At 47.2% G+C, this 23344-nt stretch overlaps 2 non-coding genes across 2 annotated transcripts; both read left to right on the forward strand.

Annotated features, from left to right (window-relative positions):
- Nucleotides 1-254: 254 nt before the first annotated feature.
- LOC125549714 lies at nt 255-334 on the forward strand. Its single transcript, XR_007301441.1, has one exon. It is a non-coding gene; the product is annotated as a small nucleolar RNA Z155 (small nucleolar RNA).
- Nucleotides 335-458: 124 nt separating this feature from the next.
- LOC125549760 lies at nt 459-571 on the forward strand. The gene has a single exon (XR_007301482.1). It is a non-coding gene; the product is annotated as a small nucleolar RNA snoR100 (small nucleolar RNA).
- The last annotated feature ends 22773 nt before the right edge of the window (nt 572-23344 follow it).

Raw genomic sequence — 23344 nt, forward strand, 5'->3', positions numbered from 1 at the left:
GTTTGACTTATATATGATCCGCGGATGAATTACCTAAAACATCAGGGGGGTTTTCGAAAAATGTAAAATAACAGTTCGGGTGTAACTTAAATCCGGACCGCGGGTTGATTTCATCAAAACACATGGACTTTTCTGAAAAATGCCATGACGGACGACCGAAACCCAATTTGCTTTAGTATTAGGTAAAGATAAAGATTTCCGTTTGATCCTTTTGTCTTCCTTAAGGAAAGGAGCAAAAGGCCCAAGATTAAAGGGGTTTAAGTGATGGTAATCTTCCACAGAAAATCATATTTAGTGTTGACTAAAATTAAAGACTACAATTATCCGATCAACTTCTAAATCTCAACTGATCTACTCTTTTGTTTTTGTGGATCTTCATCTGCTGCTATGTGCCTTCGCTTCAACTTCTCGGGTTATTTTCTTGTATCCGTGCACAACATGCCGATGCTCTGGCGAGAAGAGGAAGGAAGCATGGTAATGGGCGCGCAGAGTGACTGAAGTCGGTATGCATGTCTGCTCACCCTGACGCCCTCGGGCTTTTGTCTAGCGGACCTGAATTTGACTCACACTTTATTTATAAAAATTCTTTAGTATTCAAAAGTAATCACATCGATAGTTATGTGCATGCCTTGCTATGTAGGCTAGATTTAGTATTGTCTGTAATATTTCAGTTATCTGCATACATGACAACAAGAATTTACTTTTTTTGAAAATACTATGAATCAATATGATATGTTGATGCATTACGATATTCAAAAGAACTGGAGATAAGGGGCTTACCTGATGTATTCCCTGAAAAAAGAAAGCGATATCACTAGCTTCAACCAGATTACAGAGGGAACCTACTATATCTGTTGGAATGAGTCTTACCAATCTTTCTCAGTTTTGGAGGCAAATTTTAACATGGTCCCTCTTACATCCTTTTCTTACATATGAGGTAAGAAGGTAAGAGTGAATCCGGTCACTAATTAATAGGATCAACGACTCGGATCTATTATATACTCTTACCTCTCATATGAAAAGAGGAGGTAAGAGGGACCATGTTAAAACTGCTCAGTTTTGGAACATGAAGGGGTGACTCCTCTCCCTTTTTGGACCCCATACGTTAAAAGGATGTCGTCGACAACGATGTTCAAAAGCCATATCCATGAAAGGGAGACAGAGGGAGATGTCAAAAACGATGTCTAGTATTAAGAGGCGATGTTGATCTAGAGTTGGAGGCCCTTCTGCATGCCGCTTGACGCCATCATCTACGAATGCACTATGCCTAGGCTTGGCTTCATCCACTAATAAAGAACATAGCAATTGTGTTGCAACATTAGTGCGGGATGAAACTTGTTTTTGAAATTGCTCCACACGCTACAAAGTGTGAACGATCTGTGGACGACCCACAATCCAGTGGCCATTGTAGGGTAAGAGGACGTGATTCCAAGGCTGGATTTAACCATCGTGCACCAATATTTTGAATTTGGTCATTTGCATAGCACTTGCACTGCTCCATTTCTTTTAGAAATGGATAAAAACCTACGCCTCTGCATTATCGCGACACTTGAAATAGATAGATCGGACATGAAAATATCTTGTCATAGTGCACAGTGTACAATGTAAATGGAAAGGTAGACACTAAAAATATATTTAGAAAAATGTTAATAAAGTATTTAAAAAATATTAAACATGTACAAAAAATGTTCCTAATATATACGAAAAATGTACAACATGTATAGAAAAAGTAGATACTACAAGATGCAATTTGTTTTGAAAAAATTACATTTTTTTTCAAGTGTGTATATAATTTTTTTTATGTATACGAAAAAATACATTGTGTGTAAAAAAAGTAGACTTCAAAAACATATATTTGAAAAAAAATGTTAATCATGTATTTAAAAATTGTTAACCTTGTATAAATAAATATTCGAAATTTGTACAATATATGTACGGTGTATATGCAAAAGAGGCACAAAAACATATATATGTTAAAATGTTAATCATGTATTTATAAAATGTTAAACATGTGTAAAAACAGGTGTTCCTTATGTATACAGAAAATGTACAATGTATATATAAAAGGTAGACATCAGAACAATATATGTGACAAAAATGTGTTAATCACATATTGAAAATATGTGCAATGTTTACAAAACAATGTTTTATATGCATACTAAAAATCTTCCATGTATTTGAATAATGGTAAACATGTATAAAAGAATGTTCCTGATGTAGACGAAACGTACATTGTGTGAAAAAATGTTTTCGTGATTAAAAAATGTTGACCATGTATTCAAAAACCTTCGGGCAGAATATATACCTTTCATGTTTAATATTTCTAGGAATGGTTCGAAAAAAAGCCGCACTCCCGGTCGATGTATGAAATGGAGATCTGCTGGAAATAATGTCGTGATGGACACAAAGTTCCAATACAGCTGGCCATTTGGATTCTCCGGCGTCAAACGTGCGCTGACCGGAAGATCATTTCAACTCAACTCCACGCCTCATTGACATGCTAAGTTATTTTTGAGCAAAATCGTCCAGTGATAAGCCCACGCAGAAGCTGAAAGAAGACTGGGCTGTATATGGGTATGGCAAGTCGGGCATGCCGATGGGCTTCGTTCCTCGGCAATGCGCAACGGTCGCTTTGGAATGATAAGCTGCTCTTCATTCACTTCTCAGAAAAAAAAAACCTGCTCCTCATTCCAACCTCAAAAAAGAACATTAAAAGAAAATACTGCTCTTCATTCCGGTCTTTGAGGCGCGAACGATTGTTTTGGCGCTTTTGATGCACGGCGTGAACATGATATACTGGGATGTGTGTACAGCGTGGACAATTCCTGCAGCCGAATCTTATCCTCCACTACGTGTACCGCAAGTGCCGACATGCGGCGAATAAAGGTAATCCTGGGGCCATCTGCCCTTCCTCGACTTGTGTTGCCATGCCTAGTTGTTTTTTCTCCACTGGCCGCCCAAAACTGCAAGCACGAAATAAAAAAAGAGGCATTAGAATAGTACTGGCACTCGCCGGCCTTGTAATTTTTACTCAAGACATCTGATGGACAGGACAGATGGTTGTGTTGAAAGACTACTCACGGTGAAGATGGCAATGGACAACAGCTCAAATCTGACATGTGTATTCTCCTTTGTGACTTGTCTGGTCTGGTGGCCCTCTGAGTGTATTATTAATCTAGCAATGTCGACATCGCGGTATAAATATTGTTAGATCACGCAACACCACCACTACAAACGACAAGGCGCACCCGCGCCAACGTTTGACCGGGGCCCAGGCCGCCATGCAACCGCGTGCCCGCATCAAAGCACACAAACCGCTGCTCAACATTGTTTTCACTGCGCTCAAGACGCGGGGATGAGACGCACAGTTTGAGACCCCTTACTCGAGATCCGCCGGTTTTAACACCGACATTGGTGTTTTCATTAAGAGTTCCACTGTGTCGCTGTCAGAAGGTTCGATGACTCCATCAATCATCCGCAACGATGTTGCCTGGGGGGAGGTTTTTCTTCCCAGCCAGATCTTCGTATTCGGCGGCTTCGTATTGCGGGCCAACTCGCTTGGCCATCTAGAGCAGATCGACAGCTACGCCCCAGGTCACCAGATTAGTTTTGGAAACCTGGATTATGTCGCTGATATCCGAGGAGACTTGATCCTCCAAGGATTCACAACCCCAACCTCCGCTCTGGCCTTAGATCGGGAGCACGTCGCCGGGTCCGAAGACGGCATTTCTAAGCCTGTCAGACTATCTGTGGCCACTAAGCCCAGTATGGGAGAGCCGGAGGAAGCAGTGTTGCTGGCAACCATCATAAAGCCGGACTCTTCTCCCGACACTAGCTCCGAACCTTTGGAGTCAGCCTCGTGTGAGCTCGGCCATGGAGTCCCCTTCCCGCCGTACTCCACGAATTCTTTTCTCCCTGGACAAACCTCGCCTTTAAGCGAGGCTCTGGACTTGATGCAATCCATCGTTATTAGAGAGGAGCAACATCCGAACTACACCCAGCCCGGACTAGTGGCTGAGAGCGGGGAATTTTACGTCCCACCCACCATCCACTTCATCGTCACAGTCGAGGACTTAACTGACATGCTCGATTACGGCTCCGAAGACATCGACGGTATGGACGACGATGCCGGAGAAGAACAGGCCCAAAACCCGTCGTTTTCCGGACGCTGGACGGCCACCTCTTCGTATGATGTGTACATGGTGGATACACCCAAAGAGGGTGACGGCGATAATGAGAAAAATCCGGTTGAGGATAAACCTCTTGAGATACAGTCAAAGCGCCGATGTCAGCGGCGCCGCTCTAAATCACGCCGTGGAAAAGACAGCGATACCGGCACGAGAGACAACAACACTCCGGACGAGGCCGAAGACCAAGAAAACCCCGTCGAGCCAACCTTCGAAAAGGACGATCGGGAAGATGGGCAAGTTAGCGCTGATGAACAGGCCATAAACGAAGACTCGGAGGACAGTAATTATCTTCCACTCTCCGAGGAGGAGGTGAGCCTCGGCGACGAAGAATTTATCGTGCCTGAGAAACCTCTTGAACAGGAGCGCTTTAAGCGCCGACTAATAGCCACAACGAGGAGCTTGAAAAAGAAACAGCAGCAGCTTCAAGCTGATCAAGATCTACTCAACGGCAGGTGGATTAATGTCCTGGCAGCCGAGGAGTATGGCCTTGAGCGCCCAACTAAAAGTTACCCGAAGCGTAAACTGCTACCTCAATTCGACGGCGAGGCACTTGATCCCGTACCGTCAGCACGTAATGCGGCCGACCGGCCACCACGTGGCCGGGACAAAACGACAACTCAAGCCGAACACCAGCCCATACTATCTCGCCGTAAAGGTCGAGACACAACAGCTCGGGGCTATACATATGACCTACGGCAGGACCTGCAAAATAGAGCAGGTCCGACCAGATCGATCGACGGATCGCGAGGGCGTGCCCCGACGCGCGACAACGGCTATCTAGCCGGACATGACAAGCATAATCACGCCCGAGCTGAAAACTCAGACGGACTCCATCTGAGCTACGTCGCGACCTGGCCGGATATAGAGGCGCCGCACACCACCTCTGCTGCACTAATGAAGTAATGGAACATGAATTCCCAGAAGGGTTCAAACCTGTGATTATCAAATCATATGATGGAACATTAGATCCTGCGGTATGGATTGAGGAATTTCTTCTCCATATTCATATAGCCCGCGGTGATGATCTTCATGCTATCAAATACCTGTTGGGGATCGTAGCAGAAATTCAAAATTTTCTACGCATCACCAAGATCAATCTATGGAGTAATCTAGCAACGAGGGGAAGGAGAGTGCATCTACATACCCTTGTAGATCGCTAAGCGGAAGAGTTCAAGTGAACGGGGTTGATGGAGTCGTACTCATCGTGATCCAAATTACCGATGATCCTAGCGCCGAACGGACGGCACCTCCGCGTTCAACACACGTACGGTTGGGAGAGACGTCTCCTCCTTCTTGATCCAGCAAGGGGGGAGGAGAAGTTGATGGAGATCCAGCAGCACGACGGCATGGTGGTGGAAGTAGCGGGATCTCGGCAGGGCTTCGCCAAGCTCAGCGAGAGGGAGAGGTGTCACGGGAGGGAGAGGGAGGCGCCAGGGGCTCAGGTGTGGCTGCCCTCCCACCCCTCCACTATTTATAAGTGGGGAGAGAGGGGGCCGCCCCCCTAGATCCCATCTAGGTTTGGGGGCGGCGGCCAAGGGGGGGAGGAGTGCCTCCCAAGTCAAGTGGAGGCCCTCCCCCTTAGGGTTTCCCCTCTCCCATGCGCATGGGCCTTGGGGGGGGCTGGTGCCCCTGGCCCATTAAGGCTAGGGCGCCCCCCTACAGCCCATGCTGCTGTATTGGACGTGGTGGAACATTTTCCGGACCTCCGGACCCCTCTGGAATCCTCCGGAACCTTCCGGAAGCTTCCCAATACAATACCGGAAAAAACCGAACTTTTCCCGGAACCCGAACAACAACTTTCCATATATAAATCTTTACCTCCGGACCATCCCGGGACTCCTCGTGACGTCCAGGATCTCATCTGGGACTCTGAACAACTTTCGGGTTACCGCATACTAATATCTCTACAACCCTAGCGTCACCGAACCTTAAGTGTGTAGACCCTACGGGTTCGGGAACCATGTAGACATGACCGAGACACCTCTCCGGCCAATAACCAACAGCGGGATCTGGATACCCATGTTGGCTCCCACATGTTCCACGATGATCTCATCGGATGAACCACGATGTCGAGGATTCAATCAATCCCGTATTCAATTCCCTTTGTCCAGCGGTATTGTACTTGCCCGAGATTCGATCGTCGGTATCCGATACCTTGTTCAATCTCGTTACCGGCAAGTCTCTTTACTCGTTCCGTAACACATCATCTCGTGATCAACTCCTTGGTCACATTGCGCATATGATGATGTCCTACCGAGTGGGCCCAGAGATACCTCTCCGTCACACGGAGTGACAAATCCCAGTCTCGATTCGTGCCAACCCAACAGACACTTTCGGAGATACCCGTAGTGTACCTTTATAGCCACCCAGTTATGTTGTGACGTTTGGCACACCCAAAGCATTCCTACAGTATCCGGGAGTTGCACAATCTCAGGGTCTAAGGAAATGATACTTGACATTAGAAAAGCTTTAGCATACGAACTACACGATCTTTGTGCTAGGCATAGGATTGGGTCTTGTCCATCACATGATTCTCCTAATGATGTGATCCCGTTATCAACGACATCCAATGTCCATGGTCAGGAAACCGTAACCATCTATTGATCAACGAGCTAGTCAACTAGAGGCTTACTAGGGACATGGTGTTGTCTATGTATCCACACATGTATCTGAGTTTCCTATCAATACAATTATAGCATGGATAATAAACGATTATCATGAACAAGGAAATATAATAATAACTAATTTGTTATTGCCTCTAGAGCATATTTCCAACAATACCTCCCCCTAAAACTCAAGGGACCAGCTCGGCACTGGTTGAACAGCGTGCCTGAAAACTCTACTGGCAACTGGGAGGACCTGGAAGACGCCTTCCGCGACAACTTCCAAGGCACATATGTCAGACCTCCGGAAGCCGATGACTTAAGTCACATAGTTCAATAGCCTGGAGAATCGGCCAGGAAACTCTGGACTAGGTTCCTAATTAAAAAGAACCAAATTGTCGACTGTCCGGATGCCAAAGCACTCGCAGCCTTTAAACATAGCGTCTGCGATGAGTGGCTCGTCCGCCATCTCGGCCAAGAAAAGCCAAAGTCCATGACAACTCTCACCGCACTAATGACCCGCTTTTGCGCGGGAGAAGATAGCAGGCTCGCTCGTAGAAGCAATAGCGCAGGCGATCCTGGCACCTCAGAAGTCAGGGACGGCAATGGCAAGCCACGACGCAATAAAGACAAGTGTCACAACAATAATGCAGAAACCCAAGACACAAGGGTCAACGCCGGATTCAGTGGCTCCAAAACCGGTCAACGGAAGAAGCCATTTAAGGAAAACAGAGATGGTCCATCCAGTCTAGATAAAATACTGGATCGGCCCTGTCAGATTAATGGCAGCCCCGATAAACCCGCCAACCATACCAATAGAAATTGTTGGGTTTTCAAACAAGCAGGCAAGCTCAATGCCGAACACAAAGGGAAGGGGCCAGCCAGTTACAGTGAAGAAGAGGAGGCTCGCCTACCGAGCACCGGGGGACAGAAGCAATTTCCCCCCGAAGTAAAAACAGTAAACATGATATACGTGACGCATACCTCTGAAGGGGAGCGCAATCACGAACTACGAGATGACCACGCCATAAAGACGGACGCCCAAAAATGCAATCCAAGGGCGGCCTGCTCGATCACTTTTGATCATGAGGACCACCCAACCCGTATCCGTCACGGAGGTTCAGCAGCCCTGGTCCTCGATCCAATTATCGGTGGATTCCATCTTACGCGAGTTCTCATGGACAGCGGCAGTAGCCTCAATTTACTCTATCAAGACACTGTCTACAAAATGGGCATTGACCCTTCGAGGATCAAGCCCAACACAACCACCTTCAAGGGAGCAACACCTGACACAGGCTCAATCTTACTGGAAGTTGTCTTCGGTTCACCGGAAAACTTCCGATACGAAGAATTGATCTTCGATATTGCCCCATTCCGCATTGGCTACCATGCATTGCTCGGGCGGACCACTTTTGCTCATTTCAATGCGGTCCCAAACTACACCTATTTAAAGCTTGAGATGCCTGGTCCCCGCGGCACCATAACGATCAACGGAAACGCGGAACACTCCCTCCGCACTGAGGGGCACACTACGGCAGTCACAGCCGAAGTGCAAAGCGGCCTCCTTAAGCCGCATATCTCATCGGTGGCCTTCATCTTTGCCCAGTGCATCTTGACGCGGGCGAAGGCCATCCACGCACCATCTATGCACGCCGACCGCTAGACGGCGTCAATACGCGGCACTGCATCGACAAGCCGTTGTACCTAACCAAAATAACTACTCGGAATAGGTTCGGCTGGCCATAGCCGAATTACGACTTCCTTCATGGCAGCTCCAGACATCTTGTGTAGCTCGGCCCACTGGGCCATCTGTTCGTTCAGCAGCGCCGGACGCTTTGCCTCGTTAAATTGCGACCAGAAAAGCCTCTCCGCAGCACGTCCATCCTATGCCTAGAAGAACTGCGCCGCGTCAGAAACACTCCTCGGCAGATCCAAGAATGCGTCTGGAGAACTCCAAATTTGGTTAAGCAAGGCATACCTTGGGTCGCCGAACTTAGTCTGTAAAAGAAAGGGCTTACCAGTCGCTATCTCCCCAGCCTGTCGGATCTCCTCCCGAGCCGCTCTAGAATCGGATCGCGCTTCTTTCGCCTCTAGTAAGGCCTTGTTGAGTTCGGCTGCCTTGGTTTTGTTATCTTCCTCGAGAGATTTGCACCTATTAGTAGCATCCTTCAGCTCTCGCTCCACGACAGATATTCTGTCCTGACACTGGCGCAGGGCGGCCTGTTCGGCCTTTAAATCTGGAGCCGCCTTCTTGGCAGTTGCGTCGCTCACTCTGGCCTACTCCTTGGCCCGGGCAAGTTCAGCCCCAAGGGTCTCAACCGCGGCAGCACCATCTACAGTTATGCATATGATTTTCAGCCTCGTGCTCATACTACTATACATGCATAAACAAGCTACCCCAACACATACCTTGTGCCTCATCGAGCCGCCTGTTAATAAGAGTGATGTCCTCATCCGCTAACTCAAGCTTCTGCTTTAGATCTGCAACTTCCGTAGCTTGGGCGGTCGCCATGGGCGTAACAGCCTATGTTCGGATCGATAAGGTTACTTCCTGAGCATGTCTTTTTGATCCTCTGATCGCCTCCCTGTGGAAGCCGACCAGAGCCTCAGGGGCTACTATTTGTACACAGGTGCATTGTGCATTAAAAATAGTTAAAACTATTACATTACATACCTCGAAGCCTCTCAATAGGCCCAGGAAAGCTTCATTCAATCCGCTTCTCGCGGACAGAACTCTTTCAACCACCGTACCCATTAAGGTACGATGTTCCTCTGAGATGGGCACACTTTGTAATGTGATCGTCAGAGTATCCGGCACCTCCGGATTCCTGGAGGCTGCCGTGGGAGTATGCATCCCCTTCAAAGGGATACATCTGCTCGACCCTAGGGTTGTCTTCGGCTATAAGCCGGATAGTTTGGGGCCTTCATTGCTAGCCCCTATGGGGGCTGTACCCCCGGACCCTTAAGGATCGAAGTACCGCCCTAGGGTGTTGTTTTCATTGTCCCCCACGCTACTTGCTGGTCAGGGGAGATTCTCCGAGATGACACCTCGAAGTCATCCGCCCTAGGAGGCGAGGAAGCATGAGAAGGCGTCTCGCTTTCCATCATCCCCAGAGATAAGTCCCATGATGAGGAGGACTGTCGGGGCGGACTGTGGGCCGAACTGCAAGCATATAGTTTAAATATTACCCCTGTAACTCGAAAAGAGCAGGATATGTCTAGAACATCCTGGTTCACTTACGATTGGGCAAGGGGCTTGTCCTTAGAGAGGTGCCTTGCGATGATGTCGGCTTCGGAACCCGAACCATAGTGTAGGGATGCCTTCCCTCTCTTCGGTGCTTCCACCTCCAAGTCTTCGGATGCAGTTCTTTTCCTCCCATGAGGGGAAGGAATATCACCTTCTCCTTCCCCTTTGTCTTTTGAAGAGGGAGCTTCAGCCCCTCCGGACATAGTGTCCAGCATACCTGCAGAGTAGATGCCGCTTTCAGCCTCTTCGCTCTTTTTCTTGTCCTTTGGCGCTGGAACTTGATACGGCGCCGGGACCAGCATCCTCGTCAACACAGGATCGGTCAAGTATTCAGGAAGTGGAGCTGAACATCTAATTCGTTCTGCTTTCTTTATCCAGCCCTAGTTGAAGATAGAACTCTCAGTACATTGCAATGGGATAATCAACCAAGTTGCGATCAGAAGTTGGGTGCTTACCGAGGTATCCGGACGGTTGCAGTTGAGACCGACGTCCTCTAACGTGTCCGGCCGCTGCTCTTGAGTTTTGAAGAAAAGTTCCCACATCCCTTCGTGCGTTGTGTCGAAAAATTGCTGAAGGGTCCGCCATCCCTCCAGATTAAACTCCCACATACGGAGAGGCCGTCGCTGGCACAGGAGGATCCGGCGGACTAGCATCACTTGGACCACATTGACGAGGCCAACTTCCCTCTCGAGGATACTCCGGATACGACTTTGCAGCATCTATACTTCATTAATTGATCTCCAGTCTAGCCCTTTATTTATCCACGAGACGAGTTGCAGTGGAGGGCCGGATCAGAACGCAAGTGCGGCTGCCCATTTGGTGCCGCGGGGTTCGGTGATATAGAACCACAGCTGTTGCCATAAGTTGGAGGTTTCCGCGAAGGTGCCTTTTGGCCAAACAGTGCTGGCGAGCTTGCTCACCATAGCACCGCCGCACTCCGTTTGTTCCCCGTTAACTAGCTTCGGCTTCACATTGAAAGTCTTGAGCCATAGGCCGAAGTGTGGGGGGACGCGGAGAAAGGCTTCGCACACGACGACAAACGCCGAGATGTGAAGAAAAGATTCTGGAGCCAGATCATTAAAGTCTAGCCCATAATAAAACATGAGGCCGCAAACGAAGGGGTGAAGAGCGAACCCTAACCCGCGGAGGAAGTGGGAGATGAATACAACCCTCTCACCGAATTTTGGTGTGGGGATGACCTGCTCTTTCGTAGGAAGCCTGTGGGGGATCTTTGCAGTCAGGTACCTCGCCTTCCGAAGCTTCGCGATATCCTCCTCGCTGACCGAGGAGGCCGCCCACCTACCTTGGGAGATGGATCCGGACATAACTAGAGGGCCGGATAACAATGGGAGAAATCGAATCCTGGGCACTGGAGCTTGAGGTTGGGAAGGTTGAGGAATAGGAAGGATGGGTTTGTGCCCCTTTATAAAGGCGAAGAATATCGAACGCCTCCTCACGGGCCTTTCACTAGTAGAAAAAGGGTCAAATGTGAGACACATTAGTCCCGATTTGTAACACAACCGACACTAATGTGTCCATTAGTTCCGGTTCCAACGGCTAGGCGGGAGGAGCTCTTTAGTACCGGTTCGTGGCGAACCTTTAGCACCGGTTCGTGCCACGAACCGGTACTAATGAAAGTGGTGGCAGGATGTTGTCAGAGTGGGGCCCCTCCAACACCTTTAGTACCGGTTCGTGGCACGAACCGGTACTAAAGGTCGTCCTATATAAAATCTTCGTCCACCAGCACTCTGTTCTTCCCCCTTTCCCCTCTCCCTCTCCTTTGTTCTTTCCTTCTTCCTCTCGAGTTCATCACAAAATTTGCCCCAAATTTGTCAAGATTTGCAGGCCCCCATCCATTCAAATGATCACAAAGGTTAGCAACTTTGTCCTTTCATCTCTCATTGCTAGATCAGCTCTTGCATTGGTTTATATAGTGATTAACTGTGGGTTTTAGTAATTTGGGAGGAATTATATGTGGTAGTATTTGATTTATATGCAAATTGAGGTCAAAAGAACACTTAGTTTGCATATGTAGGTGTGGTTTACTTAGTGCCTTCTAAATCTCCGTCGTAACCACCGTCGATCGCCGGCACCGTCCCGTCGCCGGCACCACCTTGTGGTGAGCCTCTTTTTCATGAAATTTTATATAAAAAATTGATGTTTGTGTGATTTGGATATATAGTTACTCATATAATTATCTTACCCGTACGTTGTTTGTTATACATAGTGCCATGGTTTTGATATCCGTCCCCATCGGCCCTCGTCCTTGTTATGATTCGGATGTGGTATATTCTCTTTTAAAACTATTTCTTGCATTTCGTGTTTATGACAAATTATGCCCATCAAGTTGACATAGATATTTTTATCTAGGAGGTATGTGAACCGGAAATTCCAACCCACCCTATTGTCGAGAGGTTAAATTTAGTTGAAAGAGAAAACGAGTATTTGAAAGAAAAATTGAAAAGAATTGAGGGGGAGAAGATGGAATTGGAGTTGCATGTTGCCGATGTCGTCGATGATCACAAGATCAAGATGGAGAAAATGCGCTTGAAGATTAGAAAGATTAGAAAATATGCCATTGATAGTGAGGCTTGGTATCATTATGCTGTTGGATCAATTGTTACCTTAGTTGCGATCTTGATCGCATTTGTTGTTGCATTTAAATGCTTTATCTAGAGAGTTATTTGTTTGTTGCATTTAAGTGTTGTATGAACTTTATGTATGAGCTTTATGTATTGTATTAATGTGGTGTTTTCGGTGCTGTGTATTGAAGATGAGCCGGCAATGGATGTACGATGACCGATACTCTCCCGAGTTCATTAATGGCGTGCATACTTTTCTGCTTGCAGCCGAGGCAAACAAGCGGGCGGATGGTTTTATGCCTTGTCCATGTGCTGGCTGTAAGAATGGTCACAATTACTCTACGTCAAGAACCATTCACGTCCACCTGTTTGAGTCCGGTTTCATGCCCCACTATAATGTTTGGACCAAGCACGGAGAAAGAGGGGTTATGATGGAAGACAATGAAGAAGAAGAGGACGACGACAGCTATCCTGACCATGGGTTCCCAGAATACGATGATACAATAATGGGGGAAGAAGCTGAGCCAGCAATGCGGGAAGAAGATGAAGAAGAGGCATCATATGAGCCCGTTGATGATCTAGGTCGGGCCATTGCCGATGCAAAGAGAAACTGCGCAAGTGATTTGGAGAAGAAGAAGTTGGAACGCATGTTAGAGGATCACAAAAAATTGTTGTACCCGGATTGCGTAGGTGACAAGAAAAAGCTGGGCACCACACTGGAATTGCTGCAATGGAAGGCAGAGAATGGTGTATCTGACAAGGGATTTGGAAAGTTACTGGTAATGATAAAGAATATGCTTCCAAAGGACAACGAATTGCCCGAGAGTATGTACGAAGCAAAGAAGGCTGCCTGCCCTCTAGGGTTAGAGGTGCAGAAGATACATGCATGCCCTAATGATTGCATCCTCTACCGCGGTGAGTACGAGGATTTGAACGCTTGCCCGGTATGCGGTTTATTGCGCTATAAGATCAGCCGCGATGACCCTGGTGATGTCGAGGGCGAGCGCCCCAGGAAGAAGATTCCTGCCAAGGTGATGTGGTATGCTCCTATAATACCACGGTTGAAACATTTGTTCCAAAACAAAGAGCATGCCAAGGCGATGCGATGGCACAGAGAAGACCGTAAGAAAGACAGAAAGTTGAGAGTACCCGCTAACGGGTCGCAGTGGAGAAAAATCGAAACAAAGTATGGGAAGGAGTTTGCAGATGACGCAAGGAACGTATGGTTTGGTCTAAGCGCAGATGGCATTAATCCTTTTGGGGAGCAGAGGAGCAACCATAGCACCTGGCCTGTGACTCTATGTTTGTATAACCTTCCTCCTTGGCTGTGCATGAAGCGGAAGTTCATTATGATGCCAGTGCTCATCCAAGGCCCTAAGCAACCCGGCAACAACATTGATGTGTACCTAAGGCCATTAGTTGAAGAACTCTTACAACTGTGGAATGGAACAGGTGTACGTGCGTGGGATGAGCACATGGGGGAAGAATTTGACCTAAAGGCGTTGCTGTTCGTGACCATCAATGATTGGCCTGCTCTCAGTAACCTTTCAGGACAGACAAACAAGGGATACCGCGCATGCACGCACTGTTTGGACGATACCGACAATATATATTTGGATAATTGTAAGAAGAATGTGTACCTGGGACATCATCGATTTCTTTCGAGCAGGCATCCCGTAAGAAAGAAAGGAAAGCATTTCAAAGGTGAGGCGGATCACCGGACGAAGCCTCGCCACCGTACTGGTGCTGATGTACAAGATATGGTCAAGGATTTGAAGGTGGTCTTTGGAAAGGGTCCTGGTGGACAACCTGTTCCAAATGACGCTGACGGACGCGCACCCATGTGGAAGAAGAAATCTATATTTTGGGACCTGCCCTATTGGAAAGACCTAGAGGTCCGCTCCGCAATCGATGTGATGCACGTGACGAAGAATCTTTGTGTGACCCTGCTTGGCTTCTTGGGCGTGTATGGGAAGACAAAAGATACACCTGAGGCACGGGAGGACCAGCAACATATGCACGGAAAAGACGGCATACATCAGGGTCATGCAAGCTACGCTCTTACCAAAGAAGAGAAGGAAATCTTCTTTGAATGCCTGCTCAGTATTAAGGTACCGTCTGGCTTCTCATCGAATATAAAGGGAATAATAAACATGGCAGAGAAAAAGTTCCAGAACCTAAAGTCTCATGACTGCCATGTGATTATGACGCAACTGCTTCCGGTTGCATTGAGGGGGCTTCTACCGGAAAACGTTCGATTAGCCATTGTGAAGCTATGTGCATTTCTCAATGCAATCTCTCAGAAGGTAATCGATCCAGAAATCATACTAAGGTTAGAGAATGATTTGGTGCAATGTCTTGTCAGTTTCGAGTTGGTGTTCCCACCATCCTTCTTCAACATCATGATGCACGTCCTAGTTCACCTATGCGAAGAGATTAACGTTTTGGGTCCTGTATTTCTACACAATATGTTCCCCTTTGAGAGGTTCAGGGAGTCTTAAAGAAATATGTTCATAACCGTGCTAGGCCAGAAGGAAGCATCTCCAAGGGCCATGAAAATGAGGAGGTCATTGAGTTTTGTATTGACTTTATTCCTGACCTTAAGCCGATTGGTGTTCCTGAATCACGGCATAAGGGCAGACTTGATGGAAAAGGCACGCTAGGAGGGGAACAAATAATATGTATGGACGGAAATTCTCTCACTGAAGCATACTACACAGTTCTACAGAATTCCGCCTTGGTGGCTCCGTATATGGATGAACACAAGAATTTGCTACGCTCCAAACACCCGGAGCGGTCTGATGACTGGATTACACGTGAACAAACCAGGAGTTTCGCCAGCTGGTTGCAGACACGTACCATGCATGACGCCTCTATTGAAGATGACCTGTACTTGCTGTCCCAGTTACCATCTTCGAATATAATGACTTTCAAAGGGTACGAGATAAATGGTAATACATTTTACACGATCGCCCAAGATAAGAAGAGCACCAACCAAAACAGTGGTGTCCGCTTTGATGCAGAAACCAAGACGGGAAAGGAAACATATTATGGTTATATACAGGACATATGGGAACTTGACTATCAACGTCGTTTGAAGGTCCCTTTGTTTCGGTGCAAATGGGTCAATATGACACGAGGCGGGGTAACGGAAGACCCGCAGTATGGAATGACAACAGTGGATCTCAACAATCTTGCATATGCAGACGAACCATTCGTCCTTGCCAATGATGTGGCATAGGTTTTCTATGTGAAGGACATGTCTACCAAGCCGAGAAAAAGAAAAGATAAGGAAGCGAATGCATCGTACGATGAGCCAAAGCGGCACATAGTTCTTTCTGGGAAGAGAAACATCGTGGGAGTGGATGACAAGACAGACATGTCAGGAGATTATGAAAAGTTTGATGAAATTGCTACATTCACAGTGAATATTGACTCGAGCATCCCGTTAAATGATGAAGATTTTCCATGGTTACGGCGCAAAGGGACACACGCGAAGAAAAAGTTTCACACCCAAAGATCCGGGATGTGATCGGCTTCACTATCATCACTTTCTTCTGTGTTTCACACCCAGGAGGGAATCTCTGTAATGGTTAGGGTAGTTATGTGTTTTGGCATTTGAAACGCGAAGAAATTTTATGTGCAAACAAATTCTTTCATGCTTTTACTGATTTTTTCAGCTAAATTGAATATAATGATAAAACACACTAATATTAAACATAATAAAAAAGAATCACTGAAAAATGTATTTTTAAAGTTAAGTTATTCACAAACTAGTGATTCACACAAATTTCAAATAATTCAAAATTTAAACTATTCAAATTTGAAAACTACCGACACTAACAGAAAGTTTCTAATTTTTGTACCTAAAGCAAAAATATTCACAAAGAAACTCTAAATACAGCAAAAAACAACTAAAAAAAGTAAAAAAATAAATAAAGCAGAAAAGAAAAAACTAAATGAAAAAAGCCCACCTACTGGGCCACAGCGGCTTGCATACGACTAGAAACCCAAATTGTAATTGTGCCAGGATGCAGGCCCGCTAGCCCAATAGGCCCATGAGGGCATAGCAGTAGACGTAGGCCCGGAAGGCCTGCTTAAGAGAGGAGCTCGAGAGAGCTACCGCACTGAGGCTTATAAACCAGTGCGGGAGCACCTCGACTAGCGAGGTGGGACTAAACTTGCCGCACCGCACCTGCGCCAGCGCACCACCTTTAGTACTGGTTGGTGGCACCAACCGGTACTAAAGACCCCCCTTAAGTACCGGTTGGTGCCACCAACCGGTACTAAAGGGGTGCGCTTCCCGCCGCTTGGCCTGGCCAAAACAGACCTTTAGTACCGGTTGGTGGCACCAACCGGTACTAAAGGTGTCCCCTATATATGAAAACACTTCGAAAAATTTCAGTTTCTCATCTCCCACTTCTCTCTGCCGCCGCCCCGTCCCGCGCCGTCGCCGCCCCTGTCGCGCCGTCCCCGTCGACTCCGCGACGCCCCCGTCCCCGTCGACTCCGCGACGCTCCCGTCGCCGGCCTGTCCCGGTCGCCGCACCGGCCCGTCGCCGTCCCCTCGCCTCGCCGCCGTCGCCTTGGATCGACCTCGCCTCGCCGTCGCCTCGACCTCGCCCGCGCGCGCTGTGAGCCCCCCCCCCGCCCCCCCTCCTCCCTCCAATCGATCAAAGCCACCGCGCGCCGGCACCGGCCATAGCGCATGCACACACGCGCGCGCGCGCACACACACACACACTACACGCGCGCACACACACACAATTTTTCTGTTTTTAGTTTTTAGTTCTTTCTGTTTTTCTGTTTTTAATACAAAGTTTTAGATGAATTAATTAATTAGATTAGATTAGTGTCAAATAGTATATAGAAATGTTAGTTATTATATATATATATAATGTCAAAGGTTTTTTCTGTTTTTTATACAAATGTTATAGAAATGTTAGTTATATAGAAATGTTAGAAATTTTGGAAATGTTAGTTTTAGCTAGATGAATTAGATTAATTTCAAATTGTTAGACGATGATCGATGTTTTTTTAGTTTCTTATATTTTTAGTTATAAAATTTAGAATTTGCATATATGAAATCACAATCCATCATTTAAAAAATGTTACTTTACTTTTGCGGCATATAGTATTTGTTGTCGACGATGCCCGGCCCGCATCCTCGCCGTCGCCCCGTTCGCGACGACGTCCTGCTTCAGAGGACCCATGTCCGGGACTGGGCTCCGCCGGGCTGGCACTGGGAGGTGCTACCTTCAGGGGAGCGACGCTTGGTGAGGAACCCGGCCCCGGGTCCCGTCGTTGACCCTCATCTCCTTTGGTGGCGTTCGCGTGGGCCACTTTCGGTGCGGAGGGAGCCGGCCCCGCCGGAGGTGGTACGTCGCCGTGTCAGGGAGGAGGACGAGCACGTCCATCGCTACATGGCTGCTATGGACGTCAAGTTCTCCAATACCTGGCAGGTTCTTTCAGGAGATCACCCGAGCTATGATCCAGTGATGGTTCCTTCACTTTGGTTGTCCACCGCCCGCGCCTCAGGAACCGTGAGTGGCCCAGATTACTCTTTAGTATTCGATCTTTATTAGCTGCTAGATAGCTAGCTAGCTAGTGATGTATTCGATATATAATATTCGAAATGATTTATTCGAGATTATATATATTATTCGAGACGATGTATTCCAGATTATATCTATTATTCGAGACGATGTATTCGAGATTATATTCGATGATGCTTATTATGTACTATGTTGATTCAGTTTTTCCTTATTAATTGATTGCATCCACGCATTGTAATTTGAATACTAAATTGTTTTATATTTCTTTTGGATTAGTTAAATAAAAGCTATGGCGGACAATACCGGTAGAGAGGGAGAACATGCCCTGTTCGATATCATACGCCATCCTCACGGGCCAGATGATGATCAGAATGAAGAAGATTATGACGGCTCCGAATTTCTAAACAACACCGGGGAGGGTGATATGATATTCGATCGCGACGACCGAATTGATGAAGTCATGAACTATGATTATGATGATGACAAAGAAAATGTTGATCTTGAAACAACAAAGACCGGCGAGGTATATATATTTATATAAGCAGGCATCTGGTGATCATCACATGTTTTAAATGACTTGAAGATATATTAACGAATCGATCTTTCTTCTTTCAGCCATCCGGATCGAGCAAATCTTCAGGCAACAGGATGAAACGAGGCCCGGACAAAAAGTTGAAGGAGGGCGTAAAGTACAATATCGAGGCCATCAAACCTAATGGCGAACCATTAGCGCCTAAGAATGTTGCGGACAAGTTCATTCGTCAGTGCGGAGTTCTTGTGAAGGACCAACTCCCGATCTCCCTCCAAGCATGGAGAGAGCCAGCAAAGCCACGTCCAGATGTTACTTTTGTCAACGACAGACAAAAAGGTCTGCTTTGGGAAACTCTCATGGAACATTTCACCCTACCAGATCATTTCACAGATGCAGATGTGGAGAAAGTCAAGGACGCTGCTCTTAGGAAGATGGCGGTTGCATTCAACAACCATAAGAATCGTGTATGGGACAAGTACGTCAAGGGAGGAAGGAAGACTCCAGTATTCGAGGGAACACTAGAGAAGCAAAGTGCTCATTGGGATGATTTCGTGAAATTCAAGGATTCAGAATTAGCTAAGGAACGGTCGAGAATAAACAAGAAGAATGCCGAAAAAATGATAAGTCCATAAGCTGGGGCCAGGTGGCTACGCGGTGGCAATGCCTAAGTGGGATAAGTCTGAGAAAGAGATGGAGGATGCATGTGTCACTTCGGTTACTAGGAGCTGGCCCCCCAGGTGCAGGACTTGGTTCTATGCGCATGGGGGGGAGTTGGACCCGAAGATAGGCAAAGTTTCGACGAAGGCATGTCTGAACGGAGCCGACGATAAGCTACTTGTTGCAATAGAAGAGGCTCGATCGGGGGTGTTCCAGCCCAACAGAGAGAACGACGAGCTTATGCGTGCCCTGGGAAATCCTGAACACCCGGGAAGAACACGAGGCAAGGGCGCTATTCCGTGGTATGAGGGGTTTTCGGACTGGAACGCCGACTACAGAACCCGTGCGAGAAAGAAGATTGCGGAGGAGAAGAAGAGGAAGGTGGAGGAGGAGCAGAGGAAGCTGGACTATGAACGCCTTCAAGGCCTAGAATCAGCACACGCGGACTTGGCAGTCAAATTCCAGCGGCAGCAGGAGCAGATCGACTCACTTAGCCAGCAAAGGGGGTCTCAGCAGCTGCAGCAACTAGCGGATGATCCAACATTGGATAGCACCGCCCCATCCATGCGAGAAGCAGCGTGGGTTCCGCCCCAGGCGACGCAATGCTGGATAGATACCCCGTGGATGACATCATGGAGAACACTAACTGCGAGCTACACTTCAAAATGAAGAACATATCGATGAAGGTGGCGGACGCCGTTGCTTTTACAAATCCCCCCGAGGCAACCTTCCATTGCAACCCGATTCCAGCATGCGATGCTCGTGTCTTGGTTGATGAGGTGGTGGACCCATATTCGGGGCTACAACTTGACATTCCTGGAGGTGACGACGAGCACACATTGGGAGAGGCCATACATCGTATCATCCTATGGAGAAAGGATTGCATCGTCTTTCGAAGGCCACCGACACCGCGTCACCCGACTCCTCGTCGAAGTCCGCCACCGAGTCAGCAGACTGCCGCTCCTCCAAGTCCACCAACGCGTGAGGCCACTCCTCCTCCTCCAAGTCCGGCAAAGTGTCAGGCCACTCCTCCTCCAAGTCCGCACAGCGTCAGACGTCCACTCCTCCTCAAGTCCAGCACAACTTCAGGCCACTCCTCCTCCAAGTCTGGCACAGCTTCAGGCCATTCCTCCTCGTCCAACTCAGCCACGTCAGCCGTCTCCGCCGCCTCAGCAATCACGGAAGAGAGCTGCCGCAGCTATGGTGCGTAGCGGTACAAGTCGAGGTAGTACGGGAGGTACAGGCGGAGGCAAGCGATTTCAATATGGTCCAAGCAGCCTCGCACCTCTTCCGCAGAGGCCTTATGACAAGTCCGAGGAGGAAACCGCAGCCATATCGAAGGCCGAGGCGGAAGCCCATTTTGCACCGAAACCGCCACCGCCGCCAAGGGAGAAAGTGCCTGAGGAAAAGATTGACCACTTCATTCGTATGGCTAGACCACCAGCTCCCAAGCCTGTTGACACAGACTATGAGCGCCACCTCAGGAAGTTAAATCGTGCACGTATACAGAAAGAGGCGAGCTCGAGCTCGAGCAAATCAGCTGGCAAAAAATGCGGTAAAACCGTTCCCCAGCTGGGAGAACAGGCGGCGCAATCAATCCCCCCGCTTGTTGTGCCAACAACACATAAGAGTACACGCGCCCAATATTATTGTGGGCAAACCGTTAACGTTCCCCAGCTGGGCGATGTGGTAATAATCGAGGAGCATATAATGCAGGCTGAAATCCTCAAGATCACTATTGGACAACTCCTCGAGATCGAGCCCATGCCGACGCTTAGAGAGGAGGAAATAAAACGGAAATATGTCCGGGGCCAACCTTTGGTCAAGCCAGACGAGGTCAAGAAGCTCCCAACAAGAATGTATGAATTGCATCAATGGTACATGAACATTACCAAGATTTCAATCGAGAGTCCCTCATGGTGAATGTCAAGAAGGATCATTACTACCATGAGAAAGCTGTGTCCGTTGAGTATTCAGAACTATTTCAGTTATACAATCAAGACGCACTCGACAAATCTATCGTCAGTTGCTATTGTCTGTAAGTGATTTCTTTCTGAGTCTCAAGCTAGCTGTAGTGATCATTTTGATCAATCATTACCTGTAATTATCCTCACTATATTCTTTTCTGTGGTATTATGCAGGATGAAGATGTATGAAATGAAAAAAGGTGGACGCTATGGCATTGGGTTCATCGACCCAAATACTGTTAATGAATACACATGGAATTTAGATGCATATCATGAAAAAAGTGTAGAGGAAAGCATGCTAGAGTTCTTCAAGCGCCTCAATACCAAAGAAGATATACTACTTCCTTACAACTTCCAGTGAGTCACACTGTCTTGTACTACAAATTCTATTTTTGCCTACTAGCTAGCTACATGTTTTTGCTTACATATGCAAACGTGTGTGCATGCAGATTTCACTGGATCTTTTCTATCATTAAAGTTGATGAAGGAACAGTTGAAGTACTGGACTCGCTACTCAAAAAAAACTGACTACAACATCTTGTTTGGGATAGTCAACAGGTAATTTCAATCATTATTAACTATATATCTCGGCCTATTTAGTTCGTCATTTCCTGATATGAACTATTTAATAACCCCTTTATTCATTTTCTTTGTCGGTGGGCAGGGCTTGGGCAAGGTTCATCAGCGTCACTCCAGGCCAATGGAAACGAAAGCTGAAATGGTTTCGACCCAAGGTAAGTAATTAAGTAGTACTAGCTAGCTAGCTAGCTGCCATCTTTTTAATTATCATGCTTGATTAATTATTATCTGATCAAATTCCATTCTCGTAAAGGCCCTTGAGCAGGCGCAGAGGACTGATCTGTGTGCATACTGCGTTTGCGAGAACATTCGCGTGATGGCGTCCGAAAGGAGCAGATCTCAAAGACAGGAATGGGTACGTTTGTCAGAACACTATTCACAATTTTTACACCATTATTGATATCTGGTCACACAACTAATACACATGCATATTGATCTCCTTCTTAATAGTTCACAGAGGTGCGGGAGAAGCTCCTACCATCGGAGCGCGTAGAAGCACTTCAAGAGGAAATAACGGGATTTTTGCTCGACCAGGTCATAGATCCGAACGGAGAAAACCATTACCCGCTACCGCCTCCATGAACCACTTCCAATTGTCATCGTGCTCCGAAGGCACCAATTAGGCTAATGCCACTGGCTCCGAAGGCAACATGTAGGAGAAATTGTATATAGCTAGCTAATTGTATATATATATACATGTGTGTATGTGTGAATTAATATGGTGGTTTGTGAGACATTTAATGATATATATATGATCGGTTCTACTAGAAATTCTATTTATATATATGCATAACGTGTACAATGTGTAGTATCGTAAAATACCAGCAAACGAAAAAGAATTAAATGGAAAACACAAAATTAAATGAAAAATAAATCATAAACCCAAACCCCCCCAACCTTTTAATACCGGTTGGTGTCACCAACTGGTAGTAAAGGGCTCCCTGCCCCCGGAGCTGGCTCATGCCACGTGGTTGCCCTTTAGCACCAGTTCGTGCTGAACCGGTACTAAAGGGGGGGCCTTTAGTGCCCACACTTTAGTGCCGGTTACCGAACCGACACTAAAGGGCCTTACGAACCGGGGCTATTGCCCGGTTCTGCACTAGTGTTTATGCTCGCCTATTCCCAAGGGATCTCCAACAACACGATTGGATTACCCGCGCCCATATTAATGAGGATCCCGTGATAAAGGGACGCGATCTCTGCTTCGAAAAGACGTGCCAATGAAAACCGCGTCTCGAAACGTGAAGCGGGAGGCTAAAAACGGTTCGAAATAATGACCGGGCGGATACGTGGCGTCTCACTACAAAAATGTTAGTAGATGGGACTTGTTAAATATTATACTCTTTATGGAGCCTGTTTTGCAGAGCCAGACACGTTCTCTGTGTTCGAGGACTACTTTGAAATATTCGGAGGAGGAACCCGCCTTGCAATGC

This window comes from Triticum urartu, chromosome 3, assembly GCF_003073215.2.
Source record: "Triticum urartu cultivar G1812 chromosome 3, Tu2.1, whole genome shotgun sequence".
Lineage (NCBI taxonomy): Eukaryota > Viridiplantae > Streptophyta > Magnoliopsida > Poales > Poaceae > Triticum > Triticum urartu.